Raw genomic sequence first — 18,210 nt, 5'->3', positions numbered from 1 at the left:
GGCGGCGACCGCCACCCGCCGCGGTCAGAATGACCGCCTAAGTCTTTTAATTGGGTGGAAAATCCACTTATTGGCGCTTCGTTACTGACAAGTTGACTCGGTTCAACTTCCATCTCCGTCTGTTCATCTCCATTACTCTCCACCAAACCATGCCCACCCTTTAGTGGATCAGAAACTGGGATTAGCTTAATAGTCATAGGCCCATCCACTTCCTGATCAAATAATGGTCAATCAACGCCTTCCAAAGAAAGAGCATGACATCTATTTTTGGTAGGGATCGAGTAATATCTCTCCAACCTAGTTGTTTGTTTCTCAAAATTAGGACCAGGATATTCCTGGTCGATGTTGTGCGTATAGAAAAAACCCAAAGGCAACAATATAGTGCCATAGTCCGTGATCTGCCACGGGCTTAAGTAGCTCAGAATATCTTCGACCAGTTTTGGAGATTTAAAAGAGAGTACCACACAGTCATCCCTAAGTAACTTCTGGCCCTTTCTCACCCATTTTACCCTCCTAACCATTTTAATATCCTCAAAGAGAACTTCTGTCATGCCAGATTTCATACGGGTTCCAATCCAGTTCAAGGATTTATTCCTCAACGCTGTCCATGATTCCCTGTAGTCCCCAGAAAGAGTGGGGACATTTGCCAGGACTATCACATAGGGAGTTGCCGCTGGTGGCAGATCTAATATATCTCTTGATGTTGAAAAAGAATCTCGGGAGAATTTCAGGCTGGTCAATGTTTCCCCTCTGTTTAGCCGTGCTTTTTGGTGTGGGGAACTACTGATACTAACTAGTGCAGGGCATGAATCTACATGTCTTTGGATGGTCTGATGCGTATGTGATGGCTGTTTGTGCACTGGTAAGGGGTTAATGCTTAGATCTGAGTCGTCACAATGTTGGGTGGTGATTGCTGTTACACTTGCAAACTGAGCCTTCATTAATTTAAACATTGTCTCCACGTTTTCCTCCAGTCGTGTTAAGCGTTCAATCATTTGGTCAAAAAAGGGCCTGACTAGGTGTTCCAAGGAGTTAATAGTCTCTAAGGGATTGATTTCCGTATTCACTATGGGTTGTGCATTCCTATGACCAAGTTTTGTATTCTCGTAGACGATATGTGCGTATTGAGTAGATTCAATGAGTGAGGATCCAAGATTACCTCGTCTAATCTTATCAAGTGGCTCTTGACTGGAGGCTTTATCCTTACTAACTAATTTGGGTTTCCTTAAACGTTTGGGAGAGGGTAGATGATCGCTGTCATCTGAAATATAATCAGTTATATCTTGAATACATCCATTCTTACCTCTAATTTGAGGTCCAGTTACCGGACAATTAGTCAATTTTGATGGTGGAGCGAAATGGGGAGGATCCGAAGATTGAGTTAAAATCCTTTCCTCAACATTGGTAATTTGTTAATCAATTGCCCCCATATCTCCTGAGATAAATTTTAATATTGTTGAGTGATCTTTCCGGGAGGTAGTATCTTTTGTGCTAGATTGCTTCCTTTTACCCATTCTCGCTAATTATTTGATCCTACCAAAAGAAGGGAAGTAATTGTGCTAGAAATACAGTGCTCCTCACTGATAAAAGTGATAAGGCTAAATAAAATAAACTCTATGTGCCTGTAGCAAAAATAAACCAAAAAATGACCTCCCACGGTGCTGAAGGGCTGTTTTACAGGGTCATCAAAGAGGCAAAATTAGAACCCTGCTACAAAAAATCAAAGAAAAGAATAAAAAGTACCTGTTAATGCTTTGGTGCCCAAACCAATAATTGCAGGGAAAATGTCAGGGGGTGGCCCAGCCCAGCCTTTGCCAGGCGCTGACGGGCGCAGGACGGGCCCGCCCTTGGCCGGGCTTCGCCCGGGCACCACCCGCGCGCGTCCCGCAGGGCAGGAGCGCGAACTTGAATTTAAAGGGCTCCTGCCCTTGTGACTGCCGCTGCGCCTCCTCCTCAAGCCAATACGCGCTTCCCCTCATACAATCCTTCTGACCCATCTGCCCAGTCCATCCTGGACTTATTTGCTTATGTTTTCTGTCCCAGTGCGCACCTGTGAAGGAAGGAGGAGCTTCTCTTGCCTACCCCGCTGGCTGGTCCTGTTCATTTGATATATCAGTGCCATTTTGTCTTCCCTGGTACATTCCCATGTTTGTCTTTCTTTCAGTTCCTATAGCACAGTTAGTCCCTTTGTTCCTCTAAGTAAATATAAAAATACTGAGGTATCTGCTTATGTGCTGAAAACTTTGACATCCAGATTAATTGTCTGGAATGTGCGGCAGGTTTGTTGCTACCAACCTAGTTCATTATGTCAGCCGGGTATCATTGTTCAAACACATTCCTACACTCAACCTAGGGTGAGCACAAGGAGATCTGCTAGGCCCAAAGGCGTTTTTCTAAACAGATCAAACCCTCATCCGAAAACTGAAAAAAATCTAACATTTGACACTACCACTGATTTCATGAACAAACACCTGCTGGAGCAGGTGTTTTAATAAAATATTAATGAATATTCATGTATTCTGAGTAATGGATTTGCGTTGAAAATGTATTAACCTAGAGAAAATAATGCACGCATTTTAAATTGTGCCTACGTTAGTTCACGAAGTATACTTATTAATGGCTTATTAATATGTAACATGGAGCTTATGTTTGATTAATGTAGTAGTACATCATAATAAGGGTTATGCATTATGTAATTGCTTTATTAATTGAAAGCCTAAACTTAGCGGAGGTCCTGGCCTAGTTGCACGTCCTCATGTCAAGCTGCATTTCTAAACTGATTAATAAAATGGCTGTCTTAGAGAATTAAACTGTGATTTTCCACTGTACTGTCCAAATGTGCTTATAGCTAAAAGTCTTTCTCATGAGAACCGCTTGCTGGAAGATGCTGTTCTTGCTAAATGTAACAATATGAGTGTAATGTGTGTAAGACTGATTTTCTCAGGAGAAGAACAAAAGAGACACTGACTGGCGTATAAGCTGCAACAATATTGTTACCTGATGATCTGGATGATGAGGACATTACAGGAGAAAGCAATCATGTGAACGTGTACTAGTATAAATTACAGATTTGAAGTTTTAGTTTTATTGGACAAAGTGTGAACATGCAATCCCTTAACCAATAGGGACTTGGGAAGTAGTTTTAGGAAATCTAACTTAGCCGGACTGCACCAAGAGAAGATGTGCCATTCTCCCAATTCTTCTTGAGAGTGTACCTCTATTCTTTCAAATTGCTTAAAGACGTTTCTGAACTTGGATGCTGAATCCTGATGCCTCGCTGACTCAACTGATGCCCTGATGACGAAGACTATCTTAGCTTGCCGATCCATTTGAGGAGTGGTATACAATTACCAAATGTGACTTGCAATGTATGTTTACTTTTCCTTTCTAGGTACCAACTGCACTATTTTGATAGAGCCATAGTTATATGTTTTCTAAATTTGGGTTTACTAAATTGTTTTGCATGAAGCCCAACATGCTGATGCAAATCTGATGTTAGATAAGGATCCTCACGAATGAGATGAAATATCGTTTGTGCAATAATTCTCGTTATTGATTTGCACTGTAACTTTAGAATGTGTAGTGGTTCAAGCTTTGATTAGATTGCGTTTCTTTTGCTGCTTTGGACAGCCAGTGATGTTTCTGTATATGTATCACTTGATTTTGAGATTATCTCACGTGACCTTAGCATTGTTAATATAGGGAAATAAATATTCTAACTTTTACTAAAAGGTATGGTTATTCATTACCTTTCAGTCATGGTGTGTGACAATTACTGACTCCATTGCATACTAATGCTATTGATTGTCATTGATTATTTGTGTTGATGATTAATTATTGATTATTTATCTGCCTGTACTGGATCTATGGTGGGAACATCTTAATTGCGAGTCCAAAGTATCATTGACCTATTCGCATCCCCTTGTATGTTTACTTATTAAGGTCAGGCACGCAAACAGAGATGGTAGCAGAGACAGATGGTTTGTCTCTTTTAGAGCCCATCACAGACGTCCGGTACAGAATAATAGGTGTTCCCAAAGATAGTAGTAGCTTGATGATTTGGCCCTTTTGAGAGTTCATTATTATTGAGATTTGGATTTTATTTTTCAATTATGGTAATTGGAGAGAAAATGTTCCCCTGAGTCCAGAAATGACTTACCCTGACTCTTGGAGCTTGCCAATGGTTGTTTGAGGATGTTCTTGGCATTCTAGTGATAGTGTGAATGAAGTAGGGTTTTGCGCTTGCACAGCTTATGCAAATCGCAGGTGAATTGTGAGGTTTGTGAGGGTTTAGGGAGTTTGCATACTCCAAACGAAGTTGTAGAAGGAGTGTGAGTAGTCTGCAGTGTGAGTGTGTGGTGCTTTGTGCTCAAAAACTGTCCACGTGGTTGTTAATGTACGGACCCTGCATGGTCTAAGACCCCGGAGTATATTGAAAAGTGTATGAGACACTTGGTTTTATGTGGTAACTTGTCTGGTTTAGTAGGTCGATCTGGCGTGGTCGACAAGTCAGAGTGTGAGTAAATTGAGTGAAATAATTTTTCGACTGAGATCTGGCGAGTCCTATGTGCACCAGGACAGACCCACTGATCAGTTGAGAGTAAAATTTGCGGGTCTAATTTTGCTTGCGAATCAGGGAAACTGAGAAAGGAGTAGCTGTAAGTGCGGGAAGAGCCATCAATGAAAAATCTGTAAAGATTCTGAAGCAATTGTTTTACCTTTCCTGTGGGAAGGCCAAGCCGCAAGACTTTGTCAGCTGTAGTACGTGTGAGTGTGACGTCATTGGAGCCACGCTGGGATAAGTCGGTTAGTGAGAAGGGTTGCGCACAGATTGGCAGCCGTCCGTGAGAGGCAATTGGTTGAGAAGGTGGGTGAAGAGAACTCTGGGATTACAAGTCACTTCCTGATTTGATTTGAACAACAAAAGGTTGAAAAGATGACGTTTTTCAAATAGTGCTTTAAGGGGAGATATGTACATTACAACGAGTATAGGCGAGGAAACACCACCAGAAGGTACACCTGCTTACATTATAATGGAAGAGAAGGTTGTCACAACATGTCTTTAGCTAAAGCAATGGTGCAAAGTGACAGAGAAAGATGGGAGTTTAGCGTTTCCTGCTAATGGAACATTCAATTTGAGGGTTTTAGAGTATTTGAGGAGGTACTGTATGATCTGAAGCCCGCTCCAAGACCAGCACAATTCGAGGCATTAGCGATCTGGGAGGTAGTAGCCAGACAGCAACAGGAATTTGAGAGGAGAATGAGAAAAGCAGAAAAGACATTAGCGGAGCCTAGGTGGGACAGTGTTCAGAGAATTTGGAGAAATGAGACTTTGCATGGAGTTAAGTTGTTTCCAGCGATTACACAAGACACTGAGAAAGAAGAACAGAAATCTACTAGGAAGAATAACAAAAGCCTGTCCAAAATTAGGGAGGCTAGGAAGTCTTAAACAGTGAAGGAAGAATCAGATGAGGATGAGTTCATTTTACAGTTATTGAGAAATCATCCACCACCATATGTAGCACATGAGAGTGATCCGAGCACCAGTGCTAATCCTTCAGCTCCGACACAGGTTAACGGGACAGCGAGTTCTGTGCAGGTTGATACTGGCCTGACACAGAATACGATGCAGAGAAGTCTAAATGCGCCTACTACTCCAGTGGAACAAAATCAGGTGCAACCGCCACAAGCCAATGAATTTACCCTGATGTGCCCATTATGGAAACAACTACAAACTAAATGGTGCCTATGGAATTGGTTTTCCCGAGACCGATGTTGGTTCAGACAGAACCAACTCCACTTTTTCTGCCCCAAGTGCAGCCACAAGTCATGCCGATATTCACTCCGGTAACAGGAACACAATCAGATATGTTTTCAATGAGGAATCAGAACATGGGAGTCACTCTCCCACAGAACTTAAGTACCAGACCAACCCTAGATGCTATATCTCTGCCTATTACCCTTGGTCTGGCCGTACCCTTGTATGCACAGAAGAAACCCCGTGTGTATGTGAACAAGGTGTCAGGACACAGAATGCAATGGGGGGAGTATATAACAAGAATACACGAGTAGCCTCTCCTGTGGGACAGACTTTTGAAGAATCAAGATCACTGCTGGACCTTAGTCCATTTGGAGCACGTCCAGATTCTATGATAGGATCAAACATTAGTGAGAGCTTGAAATTGCTGACACCGTGGTCCCAGAATGCAATTGCACAGCAGGTACCACTGTTCCAAGCCAGCAACATTTCATTGCAAGGTTTACCACCGGTCCAAGCCAGCAATATTTCATTGCAAGGTTTAACAGCTCAGCAGTTGACTGAATGGTTAGACAAGCTGAATACCCTGCAGAGTGCTCCTAAGGGAGAGGAGTGTTTGAACTATGCTAGGCTAAGCATGGAAGTGAGTGAGCTCATTGAAGAATCTTTGGGTGTGAATAGGTTAGAATCCTTCACAGAAGTAGTGTTGAGATATCTATGCCCGAAGATTACAAGGGAAGTGAGTAATGAGCATTGGAAGCTAGCAGACTTGGCAGAGAAGTACAGCATAGAAATAGAGAAAGTGAAGCATTTGAAAAGGAGTTACAGGTTAGATTTTGAGACTAAAGATTTTGAACACATGAGATATGCCGGAATGAAGGCACACCTTAGGGAGTTACTTCAAAGTGCCCAGAGCTGGGGAGCATTAGACAAATGGAAAGGAAGATGGGTAAAGAAAAGAGATAAGCGAAAAAGGGATTCTGTGGAGCTGACTGCAAATGTGCAGCAAGACCAAGATCCAGTGAAAATGTTACCAATGAGAGAGATTCCAGGAGGGGATTTTGTTCATGTCCCTTGGAGCAGAAGTGACATTCTATCATTTACAAATGATTATCCAAAGTTGAGAGAGAAGCCAGTAGAGTGGTATCAGCAGACAGGTTTGTGAAGCTTGTAAAGTGCCTGTGGGAGGACTTGAACACGTTATTAGAGATAGTGGTTCCAGCTGATCTGTGGACAGAGTGTACAAGGGGAATAGATTGTCCAACAAGAGAACCAGAGGCAGAGATACAAATACAGGTGCACCGTCTCCCGAGGTAATGAAATACTACTATAAGGTGATTGAATTTATGAAAGCGAAAATTTTGCCCAAGAACATTGATTGACAGAGAATTGTCAGGACAGCTCAGGACGCAAAGGAGTCGATACATGCGTATTATGAGAAATTGTTCAGACATTCATGCATTTCAGTAGTGCAGAGACAATTGAGGCAAAGGACATGATTCATTTTGTGTTCAGATTTGTGGAAGGATTGAGAACTGAAATTAGCCAGATGATTAAGAGTCCTTTGATTTGCTGGCAAGCAAAGCCGATTTATGATGTGTTGCAGTATGCCAAGTACTGTAGTGATGAAATTGAATTGAAGCAGAGAAAGCTGAAAGAGAAGGCGATGGTGATGCAGATTAAGGTTGCACAGACAGGGCTGCAGGGAAGTTTTCCACAATAGCTTCCACAGCAGCAGCAGTGAAACATGGTATTTCAGCTTCAGATGAGAGGTCGAGGTCGCAGAGGCAATGTGAATCGCAGTCCAGATTTGGGTACTGTATTGGTTCAGAATGATGTGCAGGGAATGAAGAAATTATTGCCTTGTCACATTTACGGATCCCTTGGACATTGGAAACAGGAGTGTCCAATGATGGTGCAGGAAGGTGTTGTTCAGCAAAGTAATGACACCAATTTGTTCCAAAATATGAGAGGTCCGAGAATGAGAGGTCCTAATCCAAATTTTCAAAATCATGTGAATCAAATGCAGAATTTTCAACCAATGCAGCAGGTTCAAATGCCACATGTACAAATGACACAGTAGCAGCTAGTGCAGCAGGAGATTCCCATGGTACATAGACAGCAAATTCAAATACCTCAAGCCCCCAATGGAACAGCAGCAAATGATGCTTTCTCAACAGGTCACATATCAGAAGCTCAACCAGAGTAATAACGCAGTGCACCAATTACCGTTACACAGTGAGAATGGAATAAACAGTGATTGGGTGAGCAAAAGTTCAGATGAGGAGACATGTGTGCTTGCAATCTCCCTAGAAGTAGATCAACGAGGTCCCTATGTGAAGGGAAAAGTCATGGGTTACAGAGTTTCATTCTTGGTTGACACGGGAGCTACACGCTCTACAGTGAGAAGTGCAGAAGTTCCAAACTTGCTCCTTTCAGGTAAAACAGTTCAAATTGTAGGGGTAGCAAATCAGTATTTGACTAACCTGATTACAGACCCAGTTCAGGTTAAAATTGTCAACTTCCAGGGATTGCACAAATTCATAGTCTGTGATTCAAGTCCAGTATCCCTACTGGTAAGAGACTTAGGGCCTCATTCTGACTTTGGCGGGCAGCAGAGGCCGCCCGCCAAAGTACCGCCGTCAGAATACCGCTGCGCGGTCAAAAGACCGCTGCGGTAATTCTGAGTTTCCCGCTGGGCTGGCGGGAAACCCCCTTCCATGAGGATGCCGGCTCCGAATGGAGCCGGCGGAGTGGAAGGGGTGCGACGGGTGTAGTTGCACCCGTCACGATTTTCAGTGTCTGCTTGGCAGACACTGAAAATCTTGGTGGGGCCCTGTTAGGGGGCCCCTGCAGTGCCCATGCCAGTGGCCCCGCAACACCCGTTACCACCAGCCAGGTTCTGGCGGTCAAAACCGCCAGAGCCAGGCTGGCGGTAAGGGGGTCAGAATCCCCATGGCGGCGCTGCCTGCAGCGCCGCCATGGAGGATTCCCCAGGGCAGCGGGAAACCGGCGGGACACCGTATGCACCGCCATCCTGTTGGCGGTGCATCCGCGGTCGTTGGCTTGACGGTAGTCTACCGCCAGGGTCAGAATGACCCCCTTGTTGTGTAAAACGAAATGCTTGATTACTTGTTCAAATGATGGGATTAAGATTCAGATGAATAGCTATGATGAAGATGACCAAGCCCCAGAGACAGAATGCGAAACAATAAATGAAGAATACTCTCTGATTGATTTTTTCCCAATGTTCACAGTGAAGGAGCTTCATCCTGATTGGCAGGGAACGGTTAAGGAGAAGGTGTGGGATCTGAAAGGATAAAGGATAGGTCTGATAAAGTGAGTTGAACCAGTTAAAGTTACCGTAAAGCCGAATGCAGTACCACATGCCACTAGATGTCCTTATGAAGGTCTCCCAAATAATTGCAGACTTTGTGAAACAAGGGATTCTTAAGGAGGTGTTGAGTAGCCCATGTAATTCACCGATAATGGGTTTTCAAAAGCCTTGTGGGAAAGTTTGAATTGTCCCGGATTTGAGAAAAATAAATGAGATAAAGTGTAAAGAGAAAGGCAGACGTGACCATGATAAGCCTGTCGATGCCTGGTGAATGTTTCTTCCGTCCTTTCTCTTTACTTTACCGACTTATACTTATGGATATTAGAAGTTGCATCAACAAGCCGTTTTGATGCACCAGAACTTTATTCTCCGACATGCTTGATCTTTGGTATCGACATTGCTTTGCCTTGAAAAAGTCATATTGACGAAACATGTGTTGGCTGTGGTTCCTCGGGATATATGATGGACATTATCATGGCTATTTTTCCTCGTGATGTATGATGGATATTGCCTTATTGAACACTTTTGGATGAACAACAAACGTGTCCTTATACCATTTTTCGAATCAGAATCATCATTGGTATACATCATAACATATTGGATACATTTGGTGTGCCCTGGTGTCTATTTCTGAACTTTTAAGCATCATATGTTTCACGTATGGTACTATTTGCATTCCTGGTGGCTGGATGCTCACCAGTTGGACACCCTGTTGTATTACTAGCAGAATAATGATGTTGATGTTGTTTCAACTGTAATACATGCACTGATAGGAGGTGCGAACATCATACACAGCCACTCTTTGTCCTGTATATGTATATAATTTAAGTGCATGTGTTAGACACTGGTCAATACGAGTTTCACAGCTCTATGATGGCCACTCTGAACCCTGAGTTGTTTGGTATCAGAATGATAAATCCAAACTGGTACTAGCATTGAATTTATTGCAAAATGTACCTAGGGTGTTTTCTCAGAGGAGCCTCCTGCAAAGGCTAACCAACCTGGCAAAGTTGCGAGTTGGCCACAACCAGCCTGCCACCACCAGACATGAGTCCGAATCCCTTGGATGATAGATCCTCCACTCTGGGATTCATAAAGCCCTTCCTGGGTGGAGGTGATAACACCCCCTCCCTCAGGAATGGGCACTGCCCTGCTAGTGAACTTCAAATGCCTTACCGCACTTGAATCTCGACCCCCAGGCCTGTTGCTAGCAGCAGATGGGTACCCCCACTTTTGGAGGGAGCAACAGCAGGAAACCAAAGGACAGGAGGAGGCTTGCATCACTCCTAAGGTGATGCATGCAACGTGACCTCTCCTTTTCATTTTCATCCATTTGGCATGGAAGGAAAATAGCCAATCAGGTGTAAGGGAGTGACCTCTACCCACAGTAAGTGATCACTTAGTGGTTATAGTCACCCTCAGGTAGATGACTCATTGGTCACTACTAGGTTCCCACATAAAACACCCACTAAATACAGTATTTAGTGTGCATCCCTAGACCAAGGAGCCATGTTCCATGGACAAAAGAAGACCAGCAAAAAAGAAGATCCAAGGCTCGAAAACTGAAATCTTGATGCACCAAGAAAAGGCGCCAAACCCTGCCTGCTGCACCCAGGACTCAACAATCACCGGTGAGGAGTTGCTTGGACATCGGACAGACTCTACAAACCCCCAGAGCACCTCCACTCTTCAGAAATCACCAAAGATCTCCCTCCAGAGTGAAGGCATCACTCTGCAACTACAAGGAACCAAAGATACAGTGAAAGCCGCTTCACTGAATTGCTGGTGACAAAGGAACCGGACACTGCAGCTGAACCAAACTCCACCCATAGGACTGCGAGGGCAAAACCTACCAGTGTGGCAAGTGTGGTGACACTGTGGCCTCAAGTGGCCAAAGCGTGCAATAGCCCCTGGTACTGGTCACCTCATGACAGACACCCAGAAGGACAGTCCATTCTGGACTGAACAAGGACCAGGAGGAAGCCCCAGTCAAGGGACTTTATGAACCACCTGGACCTCCCACCAGCGTGCCCCTGCTGACCTGCAAGTGACCCTCAAAGTAACCTACCTCCCGCTTCCAAGGGTACCCTTGCGCTCAGCTCCTGACTCACTGATTTGCTCTGCACCCAGCTGCCCTGTGCCCTACACCAAAGAACCAGCTGTACCCTAAGGGTCGCCCACTCCTTGCGACCTCGACACTCCAAGGAGACCCACCGGATGTACCTTTAAGTCCACCTGTGCAGTGCTTTTCCAAGTGGTCCCCCGCAGTGGCCTGGCACCAGCTCCATCAACTTTCTGCAGCTGTTCCTGCCGAACCCAGGAGTTGCTTGAACTTCTCCAGCTTGTCCAGGGTACCCAATGATAAACTCAACCTATCTGCAAAAGAAAACATTGATAAACACATTGCTTGATTTATTGTGAATTTTCAAAGTATCCTTCAATGGATTCCTCTGGCGTGTAATTACACACAGAAAGACTAACTTTATTACAATTTTACAATTTTGTAACTTAAAAAGTACTTACCCAATTTTGATGATGTTGGCTTAAAAATTTGATAAAAATCAAAAGTATTTTTGTAAATTGGTCTTGAGTTATTGAGTGTGTGCCTCGATTTATTGATACTGTGAGTACAGCAAATGCTTTGCACTTCTCCAAGATTAGCCTATCTGCTCGACAAAAACTACCATAAAAACTAAAGCATTATGTGGTCTAATTTTTACCTGTGTAAACAAACGTGTGATTGCCTGGACCCCCTGCACAATGTGCCTAGCTTTGCACAGTACATAAAGGGCCAGCCTTCTACAGTGAGCACAAGCACTTTAGCACTGGTTAGCATTGGTGCACAGAGTTGAAGGCCAACCAAACTAATTCCCCCACACAGGGGAAGGAAAGGCAAAATATTTTGGGGGACAACCAAATCGAAGATGTCAGGTATTGTTCAGTAACATTGCACCCTGTCATTGCTGGTGTAGCCACTCACAAGCATTAGAACAAACAAGTACAGTAATTGTTTCACAAAAACTACAAATGCACCTGTTGTAGGCGTTCCTCATATTTTAGGTTTGAATAAGAATTTTATGTGAAAAATAGAGGATGAGTGCTGCCCTTAAAGTACAATGCGATTCTCTACTTCATCTTCTTCTGTGCTTTAGGTACCTGTCTGTCCCGAATGATGGACTAACGCTTCGGCATCTAGACCTGGAGGCCCTACATTTCATTCCAGACAAAGGACCTTCCCAGATTCCCTGCCTCCCCAGATTCCCCACTTTAGTAAGGAAAGGCTAACCCAGTCTAATTGATTGACATTTTGAAATTTAAATATACACTGGACACTGATTGGTAGTAGGAAATGTAGGCTGGAAAGTGTCAGCAGCTCAGTTGTGATCTTTTGGACTTATTCACACAGTGCACCCTAAGTGTGGTGCAAGTGTGGTCCCGACTTCCTTCTCAAAGGACTGAACCTGAAATACCAGCTGAAGCGCTAATGCATGCCTGTGCTGATGCTGCTGCAGGCCCCAGCCAGCCCACCAAGAACTGTGATCAATAGGGCAGTAGTGGGTCGCATATAGGGACGTTAGTGCATTGCCACTCCACCTTATTTCCCTCTTGTCAGTTGATAGTCAACTTTTATTCTGAGAGTCAAAAGCTATACACTGTACAGCTTTCAACTCTCAGAATGAACGTAGAAAACAATACAGAAACTACACATGCCTTGGCCAGCAAGCGGAAATTCAGCTGTTGTGTGTGTGCAGTTTGTGTATTTAGAATGGTGACATGCTGTGTTTTGTTAAAAGCAGAGGCAGGACTTCAAATGGCCTCACAGCTCTTCAGCAGAGTGGTCCTGGAGCATATATTATGACTGAGAATATCCTTGGAAATAGCAAAGTGAAAAAATAAAATGACACACAAATTGTATAATATCAAACTGCACATTGAAAAGGTAGGCAGATTGCACAGGCTTATACAGTGTTGATACTGCTTGGGATTTATAGAACGTACATGAGTCTGGTGTAACGAGATAATTCTTCATCTATGAAATGGCGTTACTGGGTATAACGCTGTTGCAGTTTGGTTTAAACATATACTGGTTTTCCGAGACGTGGGGAGATTGTGATTCTTGCTGCTACATAACAAACCATGTTTTTTTCTGTTCCGGTAGGTGTTAGGTACAACATTGTAAAATGTGCTAACTTTCTGCCTGCTAAACTTCCTCTGACCCCAGAGAGTGTGAAATGACAGTAACAATATTTGTCAAAGCAGATACCTCAAATTTATAAAATGAAAACAGTTCGGTAAACATCTATTACATCATTTCAAAGTAACCAATTTAACTAGGCATTACACACCTTACAACATTCCTAAACATATACAAAGAAAAAGTAATTATCAACAAGTTTAACCATCTCATATTAAGATTACCAGCTCAGCTTGCTAGAGACAGTAATACTTGAGTGTCAATTTCCAAATGACCACATTTAGTTCCAGCAGCTTTCTTCACCTCTATCTACCATTGAAGGGGGTTCACGTATTGTCCTCTGATTGGGTATTTTGGACAGAGTACCTACCCTGTGGGTTCCTCCCCTTAGTGGTGACCCATCAGTACGGGTGTCAGGGCTCAGTCTTCCCCCATTTTCCAGAGCACGATGAGTGTCTGCCGAAGTAAGCAGTGGTCAGCCAGACAGACACTCATCATGTCAAAATCAGGCAATTTACATTCATGAGACAGCCAAGCTTTTGGTGCACTGACAATCACACATACCTTAAAACTGTGAAATCATCACCTTGGCACAACCCTGTGAAGTTTCTCCTCCTGATGATAAGGGGGAGGGTCACTGTTAGAGTCAGTCCTGGGCGGCTGAGGTTTACGACCTGAAATACTCTGGGCAGACTATCAATCAGCAATGTCTCACACCACCCTTTCCCAACTTGTCATAGTGGGGTGTGATATGCAAGTCTCACTGATCCCACACCACTCTGTGATGAGTTAGTGAAGGTCCTGATCGCTGGTTGACCTTTGACAAGTCAACAAGAGAAGATGGCGGGATCTTCTGGTTCTTGCTTCCCTATCAAACTGTCATGCTTCTCCCTCGTACAATTTGTTGGCCCTGCCATGTAATGTGAAATATACGTGGGCGATAAATTCGTTTTGGAGGATTTCAGAAAAAGCTGTGACTCCCTGCTTGAGGAGTTAGGTCCTCTTTTACAGTGGGTGTGAAGAAGGCATCTGGCACTGACATTGCAGCGTCTTTTTGTATGATCCATAACTGAAAACTGCTCCTCCATGTGTGATATTACAGCCAGGCAGACGTTCAGGCAAAGATTCAGATCTTGAAGTTCTTGGCTGGCAGCTGCAAGGCCTGAAATTTCAGGTACTATGGATGCTTCCACATGCAACTTTCTTCAATCTTGGGCATCTCAGGTGGTCATGGCACACAAGATGAACAATGCTGCTGCATGTGCTGTGAATCCGTCTAATTTGACTTAGCCTTTCATCCTTCTTAGATCAATCATTTAAGAGTGGTAATAGTAACACCTGGTATTCATACCAACAGCAGGGCTGCAACATTACACAAACATGTTATTTTTTATTATTATAAGTAGGGGCAAACTGGATGTTGGTTAGTAGCATATATATATATATATATACATATATATATACATTTAGGTGGATATATTAATAGAAAGATTTACAAAGCACTTTCATGTCATTGACATGACTTCCGAGCACTGGAACAATAGTTTCTTATGCATACGTTTGAAAGTGAGCACAAACGTGTTGTTGCAGTTAGTTCATCTGTGATCCAAAAATGTTATCATTTGCTCTACGTGCATTGTGCAAAAGAGCCATGGTTTAAGGTCACTAGTGGCAGCATTAGAACATAGAATTTATTTTAGGTCTTGCCTTCCAGACAGTGCAAGCTGTCTGCTGGCAAAAGACCTATTTTCACCATAGAGTCGGTTTAGGTACCACCCATTGTTCCTTATTGGTTGACATTACTGTCACTTTCATGCACTTGTTTTTTAATTGTTAGCGTGTGTGAACTTATCTTGCTGTTCTTGTGTATTTCCCTCCTCTGAAGCATGGATGCATTACTTGTGCCCTTCCACATCTTGTTTTTCAAGAACTACTTTTTTCTTTTTTTTTTGGTTAAACTCCATTAGAATGCACATGTCTTCCACCTATCTCTTTTGTGTACTTCTCTGCCTTAGCTGCACTATATGTTGCTCTGTATTGCCAGTGTGCTTCTGGTCAGCTCTTTCCATGTTGTGCTTGCTCTTGTGTACTTATCCCCCCACCAGTGCTTTCTCGCCTGTGTGCTTCTCCCCCAACCTCTGCTCTCCATGTTGCTTCCATTCTCCTTCTCCATCCATGCCCATGTTTATTTCTGCCATCTGTCCCCAGTGTGTTGCTTTCCCCTCCTGCACTCTCTGTGCTGGTTTCCCCCACCAGGATCCTTTGTGATGCTTCACCCAACCAGCACCCATTGTGAGGTTTCCCTCATCTGCACCCTCCATGTTGATCCTTCACCAGTGCTTAAAAAAATCTGCACTTTTTTTCTACTTGGTAAATAAAAAAAGTGTTTGCATCATTTCGTAGGGTCACCCATGTGTCGTGCACATGTCCGCAAAATGATGCAGCTGCAGTGTCATAAAGCCTTATCTGTTTGTTCTCTGCATGGGGGATGCTGGACAGCATGGCTAAAAACCAATGGTAAAGCCAGTACGTCCCAAAGGTGAGACCTATTGACTTTGCCAATGTTTGTTACACCTGGGGCTGAATTCATAAAAATAGAAGCAATATTAATTATATTAATTGTGTCATTTTATTATAGTTCCTGTTGCTAGCCCTGTGGCTTTATTGAGCTGTAAAATATGACTTTTCCTATTACTCAGTTCACTGCATTACACCTCTTACTCAAACTTAGCAGTTTTTCTAATTCATTGACATGCATGTGACTGTATGGCACAGATGTGACCCGCTTGGTAAATACTTCATTGAATGTTTGGATGTTTTGTGTACGTTTGGATGCTTTGTGTATGTATGAATATTTTTGGTGTGTGTGTGTCTGTGCCTGTGAATGATGAGTGTAAGTGGGTGTGAGTATGTGTGTGCTTGTGAATTGATGGGCTTGAGTATGTGTGTCTGTGTGTACTGTGGATAGCTGAAAGTGAAGCTGTGCATTTGTGTCGGCCCCACTTCTAAATTTAAATTGAACCAGCCACCACTGCCTTTCATTCTAATATACCCAACCTTCCTCCTTTTTAGGTTGAGCATATCAGCGCGCAAACACTGCTTTTCCGACGTGTTGATATCGATGTGGGCTTTTAACCACTCCCACCGCACACCCACCTCTTTCATTTATTCATGGGCTTGCCTTTAAAAATCCTATGTAATCATTGGTAAATGCTTTATGTTTTTCCCTCCTTGGGGCAGTTTTGTTCCCACCTTGGGGACCGACCCTTTTACATGGAGAATTACATGTTTGCCAATATGTTTGACTGCGAGTGAACTTCTTTTTCCTTTTGTGTGTCTCCTTCACTCTCACATTCATGACAGCCGTGGCGCTTTGAATTGTGTCACTTATGTCAACTGTTTTACTTTACATTTTACTTTTGTGTGTCTCCTTCACATTCACACTCATGGCGGCTGTGGCGCTTTGAATTGGCTCACTTATGCCAACTGTTTTATTTTAAATTGTATCTTTTGTGTGTCTCCTTCACGCTCACGCTTATGGCTGTTGTGGCGCTTTGAATCGCCTTGTTATGTCAACTGTTTTACTTTACATTTTTCTTTTGTGTGTTTCCTTCACGCTCATGCTCATGGCAGCTGTGGCACTTTGAATCGGCTTGTTTCTCTTTGGCATTGTTGTAGTGAATCCTGGTTTGTTATAATGGGAAACAGGAGTTAGCTTAGCCTTTGGCTTGCAGACTCGTGCACCCGTCACCCAATGACTTTTACCCTACTTAGCTTGCTCGATTTTAGCGCATTTATTTAATTAAATCTTTTAAAATGGCTGCCTTGTTTTTAGTTAGGCCGGTGTTTTAGTTTGCGTTATCAATGCCACCGCACTAAGACGTCAATATCAAGCGACAAAGATAAACAAACTGTAGGTGTTCACCACAGAAATATTTTTTAGCCCACCTACAGTGAAGTAAGTAACCACTATTAAGTATTTCCGATTCCAGCGGATTTCCCACACTAATATGTCCGATCTGAAAAGGTTCGACTTTGTGTGCAACAAAATCTCTGCGTCTGTGCCTGGAAAGTCGCTAGAGTCACTCATGTAGCAATGTGACAAGTTTATTGGTGGACCAAGAGTCACCAACAAGCAACCAGGATGGAGTTAAAGTGTGTGAGTGGGCAGAGACACAGGGAAGGCTGAGGTGAGGATGTTTTTTCAGGGGCGGACGGGGAGGACTTTGGTCTCATGAGTCACAACGAAAAAATGGGAGCTGAAAAGAGATGTACTGTTGAGGTGGGACAGAGAACATATGTATTTCAATAACTTTCAGAGCTCTTTACTATTACCTGCGTAGTTTATGATGTATCCTTGGGTTCTCTTTACAGATGCCACCTTTCTCTCGGAGATCTTTAAAAAACAAAGATTTTCAAATATTTTCCGGACATGCGAGATGCCTCTTCCTATGAGACGTTTGGTACAATGTTGCAAGGTTCGTTTTCTAAAGCGGCTCTTGCTGTCAAGAGGTCACCCAACATGATGAAACAGATCTCGAGGTTACTGGTACAGATGCAAACCTAGGATTTCAATATGTAGGTGTAAGAGAGGTTCAAATGTTTCTTCCTTTTTTTTTAGAACGGAATTAAATACGTAGCTTGTTTGTCCTCTTCATCTTTGGAAAAAGTAAAAAATTCCAAGACTGACTCATGGCGCACCATTCCATATTTGTGAACATGCGTAGTGATTAGTGTGTATGCATACGTCATCATGCTGCATATAAGTAACAGGAATGATTGACTGGTGCAACTGGAAGGGCTGTTCAAGTTGAAGGAGTACGAAATAACAGGAAACATGAAGCCATTATTTTGCTCTATGAATATGATTCAGTAAGAAAATGTTTATCATGCAAAGTTAATAAAAGCCATAGCATGAGT

The sequence above is a fragment of the Pleurodeles waltl genome, chromosome 8 (assembly GCF_031143425.1).
Source record: "Pleurodeles waltl isolate 20211129_DDA chromosome 8, aPleWal1.hap1.20221129, whole genome shotgun sequence".
Lineage (NCBI taxonomy): Eukaryota > Metazoa > Chordata > Amphibia > Caudata > Salamandridae > Pleurodeles > Pleurodeles waltl.
The sequence above is the reverse complement of the archived record's forward strand: the minus strand, read 5'-3'. Positions refer to the sequence as shown.